Source organism: Pinus tabuliformis, chromosome 8 (assembly GCF_031772625.1).
Source record: "Pinus tabuliformis cultivar Carrire ecotype Pingquan chromosome 8, CPIR1, whole genome shotgun sequence".
Taxonomy (NCBI): Eukaryota; Viridiplantae; Streptophyta; class Pinopsida; order Pinales; family Pinaceae; genus Pinus; species Pinus tabuliformis.
Window position 1 is genome coordinate 388158799 of NC_142294.1, and position 14580 is coordinate 388173378.

The 14580-nt window shown below is 44.6% G+C and overlaps 1 protein-coding gene across 5 annotated transcripts in view; it reads right to left on the minus strand.

Annotated features, from left to right (window-relative positions):
• LOC149235718 (ribose-phosphate pyrophosphokinase 1-like) overlaps positions 1-14580 on the minus strand; it is a 407512-nt gene that overhangs the window by 340846 nt on the left and 52086 nt on the right. The window lies entirely within an intron of this gene.

The window sequence follows — 14580 nt, forward strand, 5'->3', positions numbered from 1 at the left end:
TGAGAAGTAAGTAACTAATCTCCCAACTCTGACCTCTCTGTTAGGCTAGAGTACTCCTGATGCTGAAGCTCCCTCTGTTGCTGACAAGTGCTCCCTTTCTGACCTCTGTGCTGCTGCAACAACTCCCTGCATCTCGCACTGTTGCATCCCTCTCTGTGCCATCCTGCACTGGAGCAACACTCTCGTGCCTCTCGCATTGTTGCAGCTCCCTATGTCGCTCCATCCGCATCCATCTCTACTGACATTTGCCAGTCCTGCTACTCCTCTTCGAGGCTCCCATAGCCAGATATAATCCAAGAGGTTGGGTACCTTGAGGATCCTGCCCCTCATCTCCTGTAGTCCGCCTAACTACAGCTCGATGTCTCCCCACTTTCGCTTAAGTGGCGTGTGTGAACTCATGGCACAATCATCGTTTGTCTCCACTTCCTTCTCTGCCCCTTCCTATCGTTGTCTTGGTCTCGGAAGCCTCTCCCTTGCTCTTCTTCCTCGGACACTAGGTCGCATAATGACCCAGCTCCCCATAGTGGAATCATTTGACCTTGGAGAGGTCCTTCTTCTTCCGCTTTTCTTGCTTACCCTCAGATGCTAGGGCAACATCTACCTCCTCCTCCTTGATTCTAATCCCCTTGCTGCTACTTCCCGTCTTGGTCACCCCCTGATCTCTTCTTGCCGAAGAGTCGCCCACATTTCCTCTCAATCTGGAAGAGTCGCCCTGCCCAGTATGCTCTGGACAAACACCTCCCAGTCTTCTGAGACTGCATTCAGGATTGTTCTCACCATCAACTCTAGATCTGGTGTGGCCCCTATGGAAGTCAGTTGATCTCAGATCTCCTTCAATCGACCGAGGAAGGTGTCGATTTGTTCTCCCTTCTGCAACTGGTATGACCACAACTGATTTTCTAGGAGCATCTTCCTCTGCACGGAAGTATGTTGATACAACTTGGTCAGGGCCTTCCACATCTCCCGTGTCGTATTCTTCTCGGCAATATGTGGTACTATATGATCCTTGACCCCGTCAAGAATGATACTCTTGGCACTCGCCATTGCTTCCTCATACCTGTCATTGTCAGTTGGGTCAACTAGGACCGTTATCGTCTTCAAGGCGAAGTGCTTGACACGATTTTTGTCAAGTACGGATAAGATTCTAGCCTTCCAGACTATAAAGTTTGAGGCTCCATCCAGTCTATCCTGGTCTCTTACTCCGTGTAGTGCCATTCCAATGCTCTTCTACTTCCCTCCTGGGAGTTCTTGATGTGACTCCCTCTGAGCCTCGATTTCCCTCCTAGAAACCCTTATGTCGATGTCGAGATGCCCCCTACTCTGATCGTCTGTGTAGCTGCACCACTAATTCGGATTTCTCGGCTAGAAACCCTCGGTAGCAACTCCCTTCTCCTTGGCCTTGCCCTGTTAGGTATTGTTCTGACTACAATACCCCACCAGCTCCACTCTGCAACTTACCCACAGCCTCCTAGACCCCAGCAACCTAAAGGTGAGAGCTCTTAGGCTCTGCGCAGTCCCGGCACTGGCAAACTAGCTTCCTTAGCCAACTCGTCGGCCCCCCTGGCCTCTGCGTGGCTTTGCGTGAGCCTGTCTTTGCCTCCCTCAGCCTCTACGCAACCTCTTCTTGGCTCGAACTTGATGACACAGGCACTGCGTCACCCCTCCCTTGCTGCTAGGAACAGCTTCTATCACTCAGGACAATTGTTTTCTGTTGTTGCTTCTCTGCTCTGCTAATGTCCTCAGTTCTCTTCTGATCTGCAACCACGCTCTGATACCATGTTGAAGTTTCTAAGTCTAACAGTTAGAAACCCTCCATGTACTTTCTGATTTATTCCTTCCTACTTGTTCTGATTAATTAACAAGTTATTTACCATGTAAATACTGAAAATAAACAGAAGTACATGCTCAACACATTACAGATCATCAACTGAAGGAAACAGAAACAAGCACACAAATGACACGGCTATTCTTGGACTAATGTCTCCGGAAAAACCCAATGCGGGAAAACCGATGCAACTATTTGAGTGTTTGATTTATTAAGCAGTTTCAGAATACAATCTGGGTGCCAAATCTGGCTCACCCAACAGAGAAAAATCTCGGCAGTTGGTGAGCTCTAGTATTGCAGCAATAATGCTGCAACTCCTGAGACTCCCTTCTTTAATTTTATCAACCCAGTAGTTCGTAACAAACTTGGAAGCGACAGTGCTGTATGCACAAGTACTAGCTCTTGCCGCGGCTGTCACTTGATCAGCTAGCACAAGTCCGCTAGGAGCTTAAGCCAACTTCTATGAGCTCTTAGAAAAAGCTTTTTAACTGATGGACGAAAGCTAACTCAAGGAAGGCTAATCTACTTGCAGAAAGAAACTAGAAAGCTGAAAGGAAACGCAAACCCTAGCAAACCCTAATTTTACCAGCTAGCCCTACTGATGCAAGAAAGAGGATGCAAGCTACTGAAAGAGATGCAATTGACTTCTAGGAAGGTAAAATCCATGTGTGTAAGCTACTTCTACAGTAACATCTGAAAAGAAACATATTTTTGTATTTTTGAATAAGTTGTTAGAATTATCATGCATGTGCTTTTAACTGGTTTTGACTGTGCAGAGGTGGATTGGCGAGAGGAAATGCTTGGAGGAGGTCGGGAAGGTTCAAAGAGGGCCTAAGGGGTCCCTAACACCCTTCCAGAGAGTTTCACAGAGTTTGGCTATCAAGAAACCTCATTCGTGAGCTTCTACAGGAAGTCTGCAGGGGTTCTACAAGATGTTCTGGAATTTCTATAGGATGTCTGTAATTTTTCTACAGGATGTTCAGAAATGGGATTTTGGAGGATGGATGGAGGATGGATGATGAAGGAGTGGGTATGGAGGTGAGATAGGGGTGTGAGGATGTCCAGGACTTGGTGAATGAGGCTGAAGAGTGGCTAAGGCGATTGGGTTGGTTCAAAGGTAAGAGAAGCAATGTTGCACAACAATATGGACTTTAGGGCAGAGTGAGCAAATGACAATGGTAAGGCAAGGATCTAAGGTAGAGGGTGGTGCAGGTAGGTTGGATGGAGTATGGGTAGATGGAGAAGTATGATAGGCGTTCTGCAAGTTATTTTTCACACTGAACAAACAAACACTTGGAAAACCAATGACCTAGTTACTTCACTCTAATCTGACCTAAGTAACAGCAAAAGGAAATGGACAGAAGTTTATTCGCAATGAAATACGTGAAATAACTATGCAACTAAGCAATCATAAACTGGAGCATTTAAACACAACTAATATCAACGTCTGCAAATGAGAATTCCAACACTAATGATTGCATGGCAAAGCAAAAATAGTGTTTTTGTTGGCAGCAATGTCACCTTTGTCCCAGCTCACGATCCCACTGAGGGAGAGGTGAGATCAAAGGTGATTGAGGCCTTTTTCCGAGGATCCTTTCTGTTATTAACCTATCAAATCAATCTGAACATGAAAAGCTACTTTAATCATCAAAAGCAACCTAAATAACAAAACAAGATTTAAATCTAAATAGCAGATTTTATTCTAAGAATGCAGCAAAGACAAATGAAAGTGAACAAAGGAGGTACTGGGCACTTGAGATGGGCCCAACCCCAAGAGCTACAGCCTCCTAAGAGAGATTTAGAGCTGGTGCAAAGCTGGATTCATCTTTATTGAGCAAGAAAAGAAGACTTACATCAAAAACTGTCCACAAGGGAAAGCTTGAACATGTGCTGAAATGCAAAGCTAATCTACTGACTAAAATCGAACTACAAACTAACTAACTTCTGCCTACAAAATGACTAACTGAAATGAGGCCCTAAGCCCTCTTATTTATACAAATTGAGGACCCCAACAGCCCTCCTAAACTTTAGGAACTCGGCTGCCAAAACTTGTAGTTAACAGCACTTTTACTAGCACTTGCTCGGCTACCCTTGTGATGATTGATTTGGTGGCCCTTGAACTCCGAGCTGATGGTGGAGAATTCGAGGTAAGGACCCATAAATGAAGGGGACACCTTCCTACAGATCCTCTCCCTTGTTCTCCCACGAATTTGGCTGCCAAGTGCTCATTAAAACCTTTGATTTTGTCTCAAAATTGACTAAAAATCTGCACAAAGCACCCATTAGAGTTGTTGGCATAATGACTAACCCAATTCACTCTATTAGCATAAACATAATCAAAAACATGCAATAAACTAATGAGAATGGTGGATTAAGTCGAATTAGGAGGTTGAATGAGCCCTTATAATTATCCATTTTTGGGGCTCATCAGCAATTCCAGCTTTTGCCCTTTGCGTCAGCTTTCCCCGCTGTTCCGACAGTTCCAGTTGTTCCCAACAATTCCGGCTTCTGTCCTCTGCGTCAGCTTTCCCCACTGTTCCAGCAGTTCCAGCTTCTACCCTCTGCGTTAGCTTTCCCAGCTGTTGTGCTGATCCTCCCGACACTATCTCTGCCTCTCTGCTTCTGTAGTCACTCCCCCTTAGCTGCAACTCCTGATCACTCTCTCAACTTTCTCAACAAACCCAGCCCAAGAAATTCAAAATCTTGATCTCTTGGTGTTCTCCAAGTGACCCTCAAGCCTCCTCTTATACTTTTCTCGTTGACAAATCAACGGTCGAGATTAAGTCCCTAATCGACAGCTAAGATTAGATCTGGCTTGATCCATGTCTTTTGGACCATTCTAACACAATTTTATATTAATTCACATTAATATTTTAATTTCCCTAAGTTTAGACTTAGGGACTCCATTAAAAATATTAATTATTTTAATATCTCCCAAATTGTTTAGAATCTGCCCAAACCCTTTCTGGGTATTGGAGATCTCATGTGCCCTAACCTATCCACCAAATTTTGTGGCTAGAGCACATTCGATGCTACCCCAAATCAACACTCCCTCTTAGCTAGGACTGTGCTCTAGCAATACTCTTCACTGAGTATTACCCTGATCATCCGGCATCGGTCCCTGTGCTGATGCTAGGCATGCTGCCCGACATCCTCGGCACTGTTGCATCCTGTACTGTTGTCCATAGCTCTTCCACTGCCATTGTTGCATATGTATGATAGCTCCCTCTGCATCTGTGTTGTTGCCCATGGCCCTGCTGCTGCCACTACTGCATCCGCACTGCATCTCCTCTCATCATGTTGCATCGTGTTGCCCATAGCACTACCACTGCTAATTGCTGCACTGCAACTCAGTTACTGAGAAGTAAGTAACTGATCTCCCAACTCTGACCTCTCTGTCAGGCTAGAGTACTCCTGATGTTGAAGCTCCCTTTGCCACTGACAAGTGCTCCCTCTCTAACCTCTGCGCTGCTGCAACAACTCCCTGCATCTCACACCGTTGCACACCTCTTTGTGCCATCCTGCACTGGTGCAACACTCCCGTGCCTCTCGCACTATTGCAGCCTGCTAGCCTCGCGTTGTCCTGGGAATCCTGCATTGTAGCTCCCTCTGTCGCTCCATCTGCATCCATCTCTACCGACATCCGTCAATCCTGCTACTCCTCTTCGGGGCTCCCGTAGCCAGGTATAATCCAAGAGGTTGGGTACCTCGAGGATCTTGCCCCTCATCTCTTGTAGTCCGCCTGACTACAGCACGATGTCTCCCCACTTTCACTCAAGTGGTGTGTGTGCACTCATGGCACAGTCATCATCTGTCTCCACTTCCTTCTCTGCCCTTACTGGCGTTGCCTTGGTCTCGGAAGCCTCTCCCTTGCTCTTCTTCCTTGGACACTAAGTCGCATAATGACCCAGCTCCCCATAGTGGAAGCATTTGACCTTGGAGAGGTCCTTCTTCTTCCACTTTTCTTGCTTACCCTCAAATGCTAGGGCAACATCCACCTCCTCCTTGATTCTGATCCCCTTGCTGCTGCTTCCCGTCTTGGTCACCCTCCTGATCTCTTGGCAAAAATCTGCCCACATTTCCTCCCAATCTGGAGGGGTCGCCCTGCCCAGTATGCTTTGGACAAACACCTCCCAGTCTTCTGAGACTGCATTCAGGGTTGTTCTCACCATCAACTCTGGATCTGGTGTGGCCCCTATGGAAGTCAGTTGATCTCGGATCTCCTTCAATCGACCGAGGAAGGTGTTGATTTGTTCTCCCATTTGCATCTGGTATGACCGTAGCTAATTTTCTAGGAGCATCTTCCTCTGCATGGAAGTATGCTGATACAACTTGGTCAGGGCCTCCCACATCTCCTGTGCCGTATTTTGCTCGGCAATATGTGGTACTATATGATCCTTGACCCCGTCAAGAATGATACTCTTGGCCCTCGCCATTGCTTCCTCATACTTGTCATTGTCAGCTGGGTCAACTGGGACCACTATCGTCTTCAAGGCGAAGTGCTTGACACGATTTCTGTCAAGTACGGATAAGATTCTGGGCTTCCAGGCTATGAAGTTTGACGCTCCATACAGTCTATCCTGGTCTCTTACTCAGTGTAGTGCTATTTCGTTGCTCTTCTACTTCCCTCCTGAAAGTTCTCGATGTGACTCCCTCTGAGCCTCGATTTCCCTCCTGGAAACCCTTCTACCGATGTTGAGATGCCCCCTGCTCTGATCATCTGTGCAACTGCACCATTGATCTGGATTTCTCGGCTAGAAACCCTTGATAGCAACTCCCTCCTCCTTGGCCTTGCCCTATTAGGTATTGTTATGACTACAGTACCCTACCAACTCCACTCTGTAACTTACCCACAGCCTCCTAGACCCCAGCAACCTGAAGGTGAGAGCTCTTAGACTCTATGCAATCCCGACACTGGCAAACTAGCTTCCTCAGCCAACTGCGTCAACCCCCTAGCCTCGGCGTGGCTCTGCGTGAGCTTGTCTTTGCCTCCCTCAACCTCTGCGCAGCCTCTTCTTGGCTCGAACTTGATGATGCAGGCACTGTGTCACCCCTCCCTTGCTGCTTTGCTGCTAGGAACAACTTCTGTCACTCAGGACAGCTATTTTCTGTTGTTGTTGCTCTGCTCTGCTGATGTCCTCAGTTCTCCTGTGATCTGCAACCACGCTCTGATACCATGTTGAAGTTTCTAAGTCTAACAGTTAGAAACCCTCCATGTACTTTCTGATTTATTCCTTCCTACTTGTTCTGATTAATTAACAAGTTATTTACCATGTAAATACTAAAAATAAACACAAGTACATGTTCAACACATTACAGATCATCAATTGAAGGAAACAGAAACAAGCACACAAATGACACCGTTATTTTTAAACTAATGTCTCCGAAAAATCCCAATGCGGGAAAACCGGTGCAGATATTTGAGGGTTTGATTTATTAAGCAGTTTCAAAATACAATCTGAGTGCCAAATCCGGGTCACCCAATAGAGAAAAATCTCGGCAGTTCCGGCTTCTGCCCTCTATGTCAGCTTTCCCAACTTTTCCGGTAGTTTCGGCTTCTGCCCTCTGCGTCAACTTTCCCGACTGTTCTGGCAGTTCCGGCTTCTGTCCTCTGCGTCAGCTTCCCCAGTTGTTCCGACAATTCTGGCTGTTCCTGGCAGTTCCGACTTCTGCCCTCTGCATCAGCTTTCCCGACTACTGCGCTGATCCTCCCGGCACTATCTCTGCCTCTCTGCTTTTGTATTCACTGCCCTCAGCTGCAACTCCTGATCACTCTCTCAACTTTCTCAGCAAACCCAGCCCCAAAAAGTCTAAATCTTGATCTCTTGGTGTGTTCTCCAAGTGACCCTCAAGCCTCCTCTTATACTTTTCTCATTGACAAATCAATGACCGAGATTAAGTCCCTAATCGACGACTAAGATTAGATCTGGCTTGATCAATGTCTTTTGGACCATTCTAACACACTTTTATATTAATTCACATTAATATTTTAATTTCCCTAAGTTAAGACTTAGGGACTCCATTAAAAATATTAATTATTTTAATATCTCCCAAACTGTTTAGAATCTGCCCAAACCCTTTCTGGGTATTGGAGATCTCATGTGGCCTAACCTCTCCACCAAATTTCGTGGCTAGAGCACATCCGACGCTACCCCAAATCAACAACAATCAAAGGGGTTGACTTGTAATAGCTAATGGAATGGACAAGTGGCAAGATTTCGGGTGAGTCAATGGTAAGGTGGCAAAGCGCATGGGTGTGACATTGCACTAAAGAAAATTAAATTTCCTCCATTATATTTTTCTCTCTCTTAGTGCATTTCCCTCTCCTTTCTCTTCTATTTTCCCTCCACCTTTCATTATTTACCTTCCTACTTTCCCTCTTTGTTTCACTCCACTATTTCCTCAACGAAAAGCATGTTTTTCCCTCAACACCTCAAACTACTAAAATTATACCAAGTCAAGTTTACTAATAAGCTTGCTGAAATTGCTTAAGACAATATTAGACAACTTGACCTATGCCAAAATTGCTTGGAGGATATTTTTATCACAATGGAATTTACTTGAAATATTCCAAGAAGATCCCCATTGTGGGTGCATAAACCCGATGCGAGTTGGCAAGTGTACAAGGCAAATGGAGTGCACAATACACATGGCCAAGCCATTAAGATCTCAACACGTCGGCACACAGTTCAACATGCTCCTCACAATGGTTAACTATGGGAGATTGTACCCTACAAGTTGTTTACTCACGGGAACATAATGAAAATCATTCACTGGCTCATCATGATTCATAATAGCTCATCAGAGAGCCATAATGGTTCATCGCTGGCTCAGGTCATGCAGGACAAGGTTGGAGTCAGGTTGAGTCGTTTTCCCTCCTCGTGCCATCTTATAACTCTTTCAACCTTTGTTGCTCAACAGACATCCAAAGCAACAATGAGTATTGTGGCAATTATAGGTAGAAGCAATGCCTTTTATGATAATTCTCCTCCCAATCAACTGTTGATCCATTCACAAGCATACTCTGGTTGTCTCGGCGATGGAACAAGGTAATTTTAGTAGGCATCGTGCTAAGACCCTACAGGCCTTAATTCATAGGGTGGTCATGGTTCTTACAGTGGCCTCTCAGCCTTGTTACCCACCATTTTGTGGGTAATATCCCTAGGAGAATTTTTTTCCTCCAACATGGTCCTCACCCGGCAGCCAACAACCCCTTCAGCCACCAACTAGCTCCTTGTGCCATTTTCTCCGCCACCTGAGCCAGCCATGTGGTCCCTCGCCCATCTGCCATGATCGTATGTTTGAAGGTGGGCCTCCCGAATCTAAAGGTATGCCTTGTCATTTGGAAATTGAGTTTTGTAGTTTTCTTATCATGGACACTTCTGGGCATGGATTAATGGGGGGACTCGGCAAAAAGAATGGGCTAGGTCTATGCTTTTGTCCCTTAGACCCCCTTTAGGAATTAACCTTGGATTCTAGTCTCATGGGATCTTTTTTACTGACCATTTGGTTCTAGGGATGGTATTTCATAGGAAACTCCGATTTTGGTTGCACTGTCCCGCTCCCTTATCCACCTATATTACCCTCTTTCCATTCATTATTACCCCATTCATTATTTCTCCCACCTGGGTCCACATTCCTCCATTGGGTCCACCTAGGGTTAGCTTGCCTCTTCCCCTTCCCCATACCTTGGCTCATGGCCTAGAATGAAGACCAGAGGTTGATGCAGCTGAAAAGAAAGATAAAAGCATATATGGCCATATTCAATAGAAAAATGTACCACAAAATGCATAAGATGGTCAGGACAAATACATTTAGCACGTGGGCAAGAGCCAATACATAAGCTCTACCCCATCATCATGGCCATCACCCTGGTTCCTACAGGTTCTATGAGCCTTCTTCATCATATAGGAACCTATGATTGTCCCAACTGCTAGTGGGCGATGAACCACCCCACCTTAAAAGGGGGAATTCACTGCTATATCTTATGCATCATGCTCTAACCCCTTGAGCCCCAAGCAATTAATCAAAGAAAATCATAAAAAGGCAAAAGGCATAAAAAGAAGGGTGGAAAAATCAAGGTCAGGGCACCTCATGTACCATGATTGCTCCCTCCTACACATTATGAACCCAAGTGTGGACTTCCCTCTTATTAGCTACCCTTGTACCCCAGTTGTGACCCAAGGGTTGCCCCTTCTCATTCCCTACTTCATTCACCTATCTGTCACATGACACCACCTTTTGAAGGATGTACCTTGACTGTATTATCCCCTTTAGAAGTAGAAACCACCTAATAGGATTATTGGTTAAGCCCATTTGGAGACATTGACACATCCCAAAGCCCATTAGGGAAGGGCAGGCCATTATGAAGTCCCTACCTATGGTCCATGATTAGGTATGCTCACTTACTCGATTTCTCTAATGAATTGTTGTACTGGAAGGCTAGGGGATGCATTGGATCTTATGCAGGATTGCAGATGGTTTCCATCTTGGGTTTGGTCTCCCTATATGGGGTCTTAATCCTCCAAAAGGCTACATTGGCACATGTAGGGTGAGTGTTGAAATCCATGGACCTCCATAGCAGCAGATTGCACTCCATGGATCCCCATAGCCGTTTAGAGATTGCTCGTGGTTCACTTATTGGACGAGGAGGATGCACCTGATCCATCATGCCCAACTGGCCCCAGATCTACACCATACACTTGGTAGATGATCCAGGACTTGCACGATGATGTGGCATCACCTACACCATCATCCTAGCCCTTGCAAGCGATCTACAGGCATCTTCAATTTGTTTGGAGACCCATGAGGACACTTGTGTGCCGCCACATGTCATTTGGAATACCACAGGTTATTACAAGGAACCAACCCCTTGTCCACTGCTTTTGAGGGTCCTATTCTTCATTGTGGCACCCATGGACCTCATTAGACCTCTTAGAGGGCCCTACGACATGCATAGATTATTATTTGACCTATTGAGAGGCTTACTTTTTCATTTATGAGCTAGTTTGGTGGGCCTGTCACCAAAAGTTGAATTATTAGAACATTATTCTATTTTGGGGGCTTATGCAGGCCAAGGAAGCTAATTCGAACTCCTAATTTGTGTATAAATACAAGTGAGATGAGCTCATTTTTTCATCATCACTTTGGATTGGATCTCTTCTATCTCTTGAGAATTTCGAACTTTTTTAGTGGATGAATTGGAGCTTTATGGATGAATTTTGATGTGTGGATATTGGTTTATCTTCTCTTGGAGCTTCTCTCTTGTCAATTATGAATGGTTGCATATACTATATTACATGTAAGTACATGCTTTTTCAGGTTATTCTTGTTTACTTTTGTCATATACGTTGGAATGGGATTTTCATTGTTCTAGGGCTAGTTGATGTATGCATTTTATTGCTTAAAATTGTGGAATTTGTATCTATTATAGCATCTCTCAATGTATGGGCCATGTAAGATGAGCGAAATCTCCTAGGGGTAATTCTATTAATGAATTTGACCTTGATAAGCCATTCTTTTTGCACATCGAAGTATAAAAGCTGCAAGGTTGCTTCTTCTTGACCTAGAAAGGCTAGCGAAGTGATCTTGAGGCCTCCTTGACTGGGAACCAAGAAATCCTACTCATATTCATCATAGACTCCATTCTCCCAAAGATTAAGGCACTGATCTACCAAGGGTGGTCACTAAAAATCATATTCTTTCACCTCCTTCTAGGTCTAGCCAAGTTGGGGTACCTAGGGCATCAATTTCCCGACAAGTTAGCCATCAAAAAAATTCGATCTCCTAGGGTCTCCTACGCTAGCCTTTCCTCTAGCTCTCCTCCAATTTTGAAGCCATTCCAACAATGGAGTTGGGAGAAAAGCCAAGCCCTAGCTCTAGGATCAAATCTTGCCCTGCCATCCCTAAGGCTAGTACCTCATAGGGTCAAAACAACATCTTCAAGTGAAATTTCTTTCTTTGATCCTTCCCCCACCTTGTCTAGGGTAAGAATATCATTGGTTGCTACATTCTTTCCTCATACCCTACACTGGGTCCACTTGGTCCCAAGTGGTCCCACTCGTTTGAAAGATCATTCTTCAAGAACCATCTGGGATACCAACTCTAACAAGGATTTTAGGGATTGGGGAACTCCTTCGCAAGTATAATCCCATAAACCTAACCCTCAAATCCTCTCTTCCTATCCCTAGAATACATAGTACCTTGCTTAGAAAGCAAGCAGGTTCCATCCTTCAAACTCTTCTGGGAAAGCGTTTATTTTGGTCACTCATATCCATTGACTTATCCTTCATTGGTGACTTTATGCATACCGAGTCTCCTCCCATCGGTGAAATTTCGTAAATAGAAGGGAGCCAGCTAAGGTGATAGTGGGCTAAGTCTTTGTTTGTTGCCCTTGGCCTAGCATTCGCCCTCTAGGGATCCCCTTTAGGTCCCCTACTAGTTTGAGAGATAACAGGCCTCATAATCTTTATTTCAACGTCCAGTCAGCTTTTTGGTCTCTTAATTGTTCATTGATTCTAAATTAGAGTATATCACAAGAAATTAGGCACAGGGACATCTGATTTGTTCGTGTGGCCATGGCTCTGAGCTCCTGGATGAACGTTGTAGATATAGCCCTTCATACCTACCACTGAGCCAATTCGATCAATGGCTTTGCTCCAAGATTGGTAATTTGACCAATTTTGCAATATTACAATCTATTCCACCACTGGGCGCACTCTCATCTGCACTGGTAGAAAATAGGGGACTCGGTCACATTTCCTCCTGTTGGGGTATGGCAATTTGGGCCTCCACCTGCGTGGAACACTCTAAAGAGTTTAATACTTAATTCAAAGGTGTCATTCCCTCTCGCAAAGGTTTGGTAATTCGAGCCTCCCTCGGTTTGGTCCACTTCGGAATACTCCATAATGAATTCTTCAGTGCCAATGGTAGTATCAAATGCAGGTTTCCTGACTCAGAAGTGGCACTCACCTCCTCATGTCGGCGATAAAGATTGGAAGATCGCTCTCAGCAAGAAGTGTAGAAATCCTCACTATAGATCACCTGATAATGCAATATACTAAAGCAAAATACTTGATCTACTTCTACAAACAAACTTGCGGAAGCTTAATCGATTTTGAGCAAGATCAAATAAAACACATATAATAGAGAATAAGAAATCAATCACACATGAACACAGAAGAATACTCTGGGGAAAGCCTCAGCTAAAAACCCCAATCTCTGTATTATCATACAAGTGGAAATATCTCAAGATTACACAAAGCTTTAGCTCTCAAGCTATCCAGCTCTCAGTACAATCCCTCACTGCTACTCATAGACAAAATAGACAACACATATGCCTTCCTTCAGTCCTCCAAGCCTCCTATTTCCTTGCGCAGTTTCTCCTGGGTCCTCCAGCTGCAACCTGTGTGATTCTCACCTCACACACAACACTAACCTCTGAAATAACTGCGCAATCCTGAAGGAGTTAATTCCTTCTGCATGGATGAGTTTCCTTTATAGGAAAATTCCTCCAACTGATAGTACATTGTCCCTTCCTTTAATCTCAACTGGGTCTTTGTCTGAACTGACATGCATGAGTTATTTATGAGAGAATATTTAGTTATCTGGAGAACACTAGTTGCATGCATGCATGCATTAACTGACTAAACTCACAATTAGTTCCTCAAACTATTTGGAACTAATTTCACTGGGCTTAACTCAGTTAACTGAGCTAACTAATTACAACTCAAATACAACTCATCCTTATCTCCTTAATAAAGGGATAAGTTCCTCAATCAAAGGGATAATTGTTCCATGTTTTCACATAGACTTCATGTTTGATTTTCTCTAACTAATTAACTCAAGATGAATTAATTAATTATTTTACAAATAGCTGCTGAGCTCAAATTCACAATTTTAATTCAGGGACTAATTAAAATTGGAATCTATCCCGAAATGCTATTTTTAGCATTGTTATTTTATCATTCCTTGTTGCTATTTCCAACACTGGTACCTGAAATGCTACTTATAGCATTTCTATTTTTAGCATTTCTTGTTGCCATTTTCAACACTCCCTCTCAACAAGAAAGGCATTCAACTCAAACCCGATCCTGAACCTTTGGAATGTTCTGCATGCAACACTTATCCCTAGTGTTGTTGCTCCAACAACTCTAGGAACAAAAAATATCCAACCTGAATCAGAATGATGCCTATGTCATCAAAGTCTCTGACTTCTATTGCCTCTGTCAACTGAAAAACTCTGCACCTCTGTGCTCTTCAATATCTGACTGCTCTAGCCTTTGTCACTTTGATCTCTGACTGCATCAATCACACTAATTCCTCCTGCTGCATCCGTGCTGCTGCTGGTCCTATCTCCCAGCACTACATCCGCACTGCATCTCATCTCCTCTCATCATGTTGCATCGTGCTGCCCACTGTTGCACTACAACTCAGTTACTGAAAAGTAAGTAACTGACCTCCCTGTTGGGCTAGAAACACCCTCTGATGCTGAAGCTCCCTCTACCGCTCCATCCGCATCTGTCTCTACCCACTCAGCCAGTCCTGCTACTCCTCGTCGAGGCTCCCGTAGCAAGGTCTAATCAAAGAGGTTGGGTACCTCAAGGATCTTGCCCCTATTTCAGCCTTCTTGGGACTATCACTCCACATCACCCCACCTCCTACTTGGAGGTATGGATGCATGTGATCCCTCTGCTCACTTGGATCAAAATTTCCCCTACTGGAGGTCTCTGCATGAGTGGATGCCTTCACTCGGT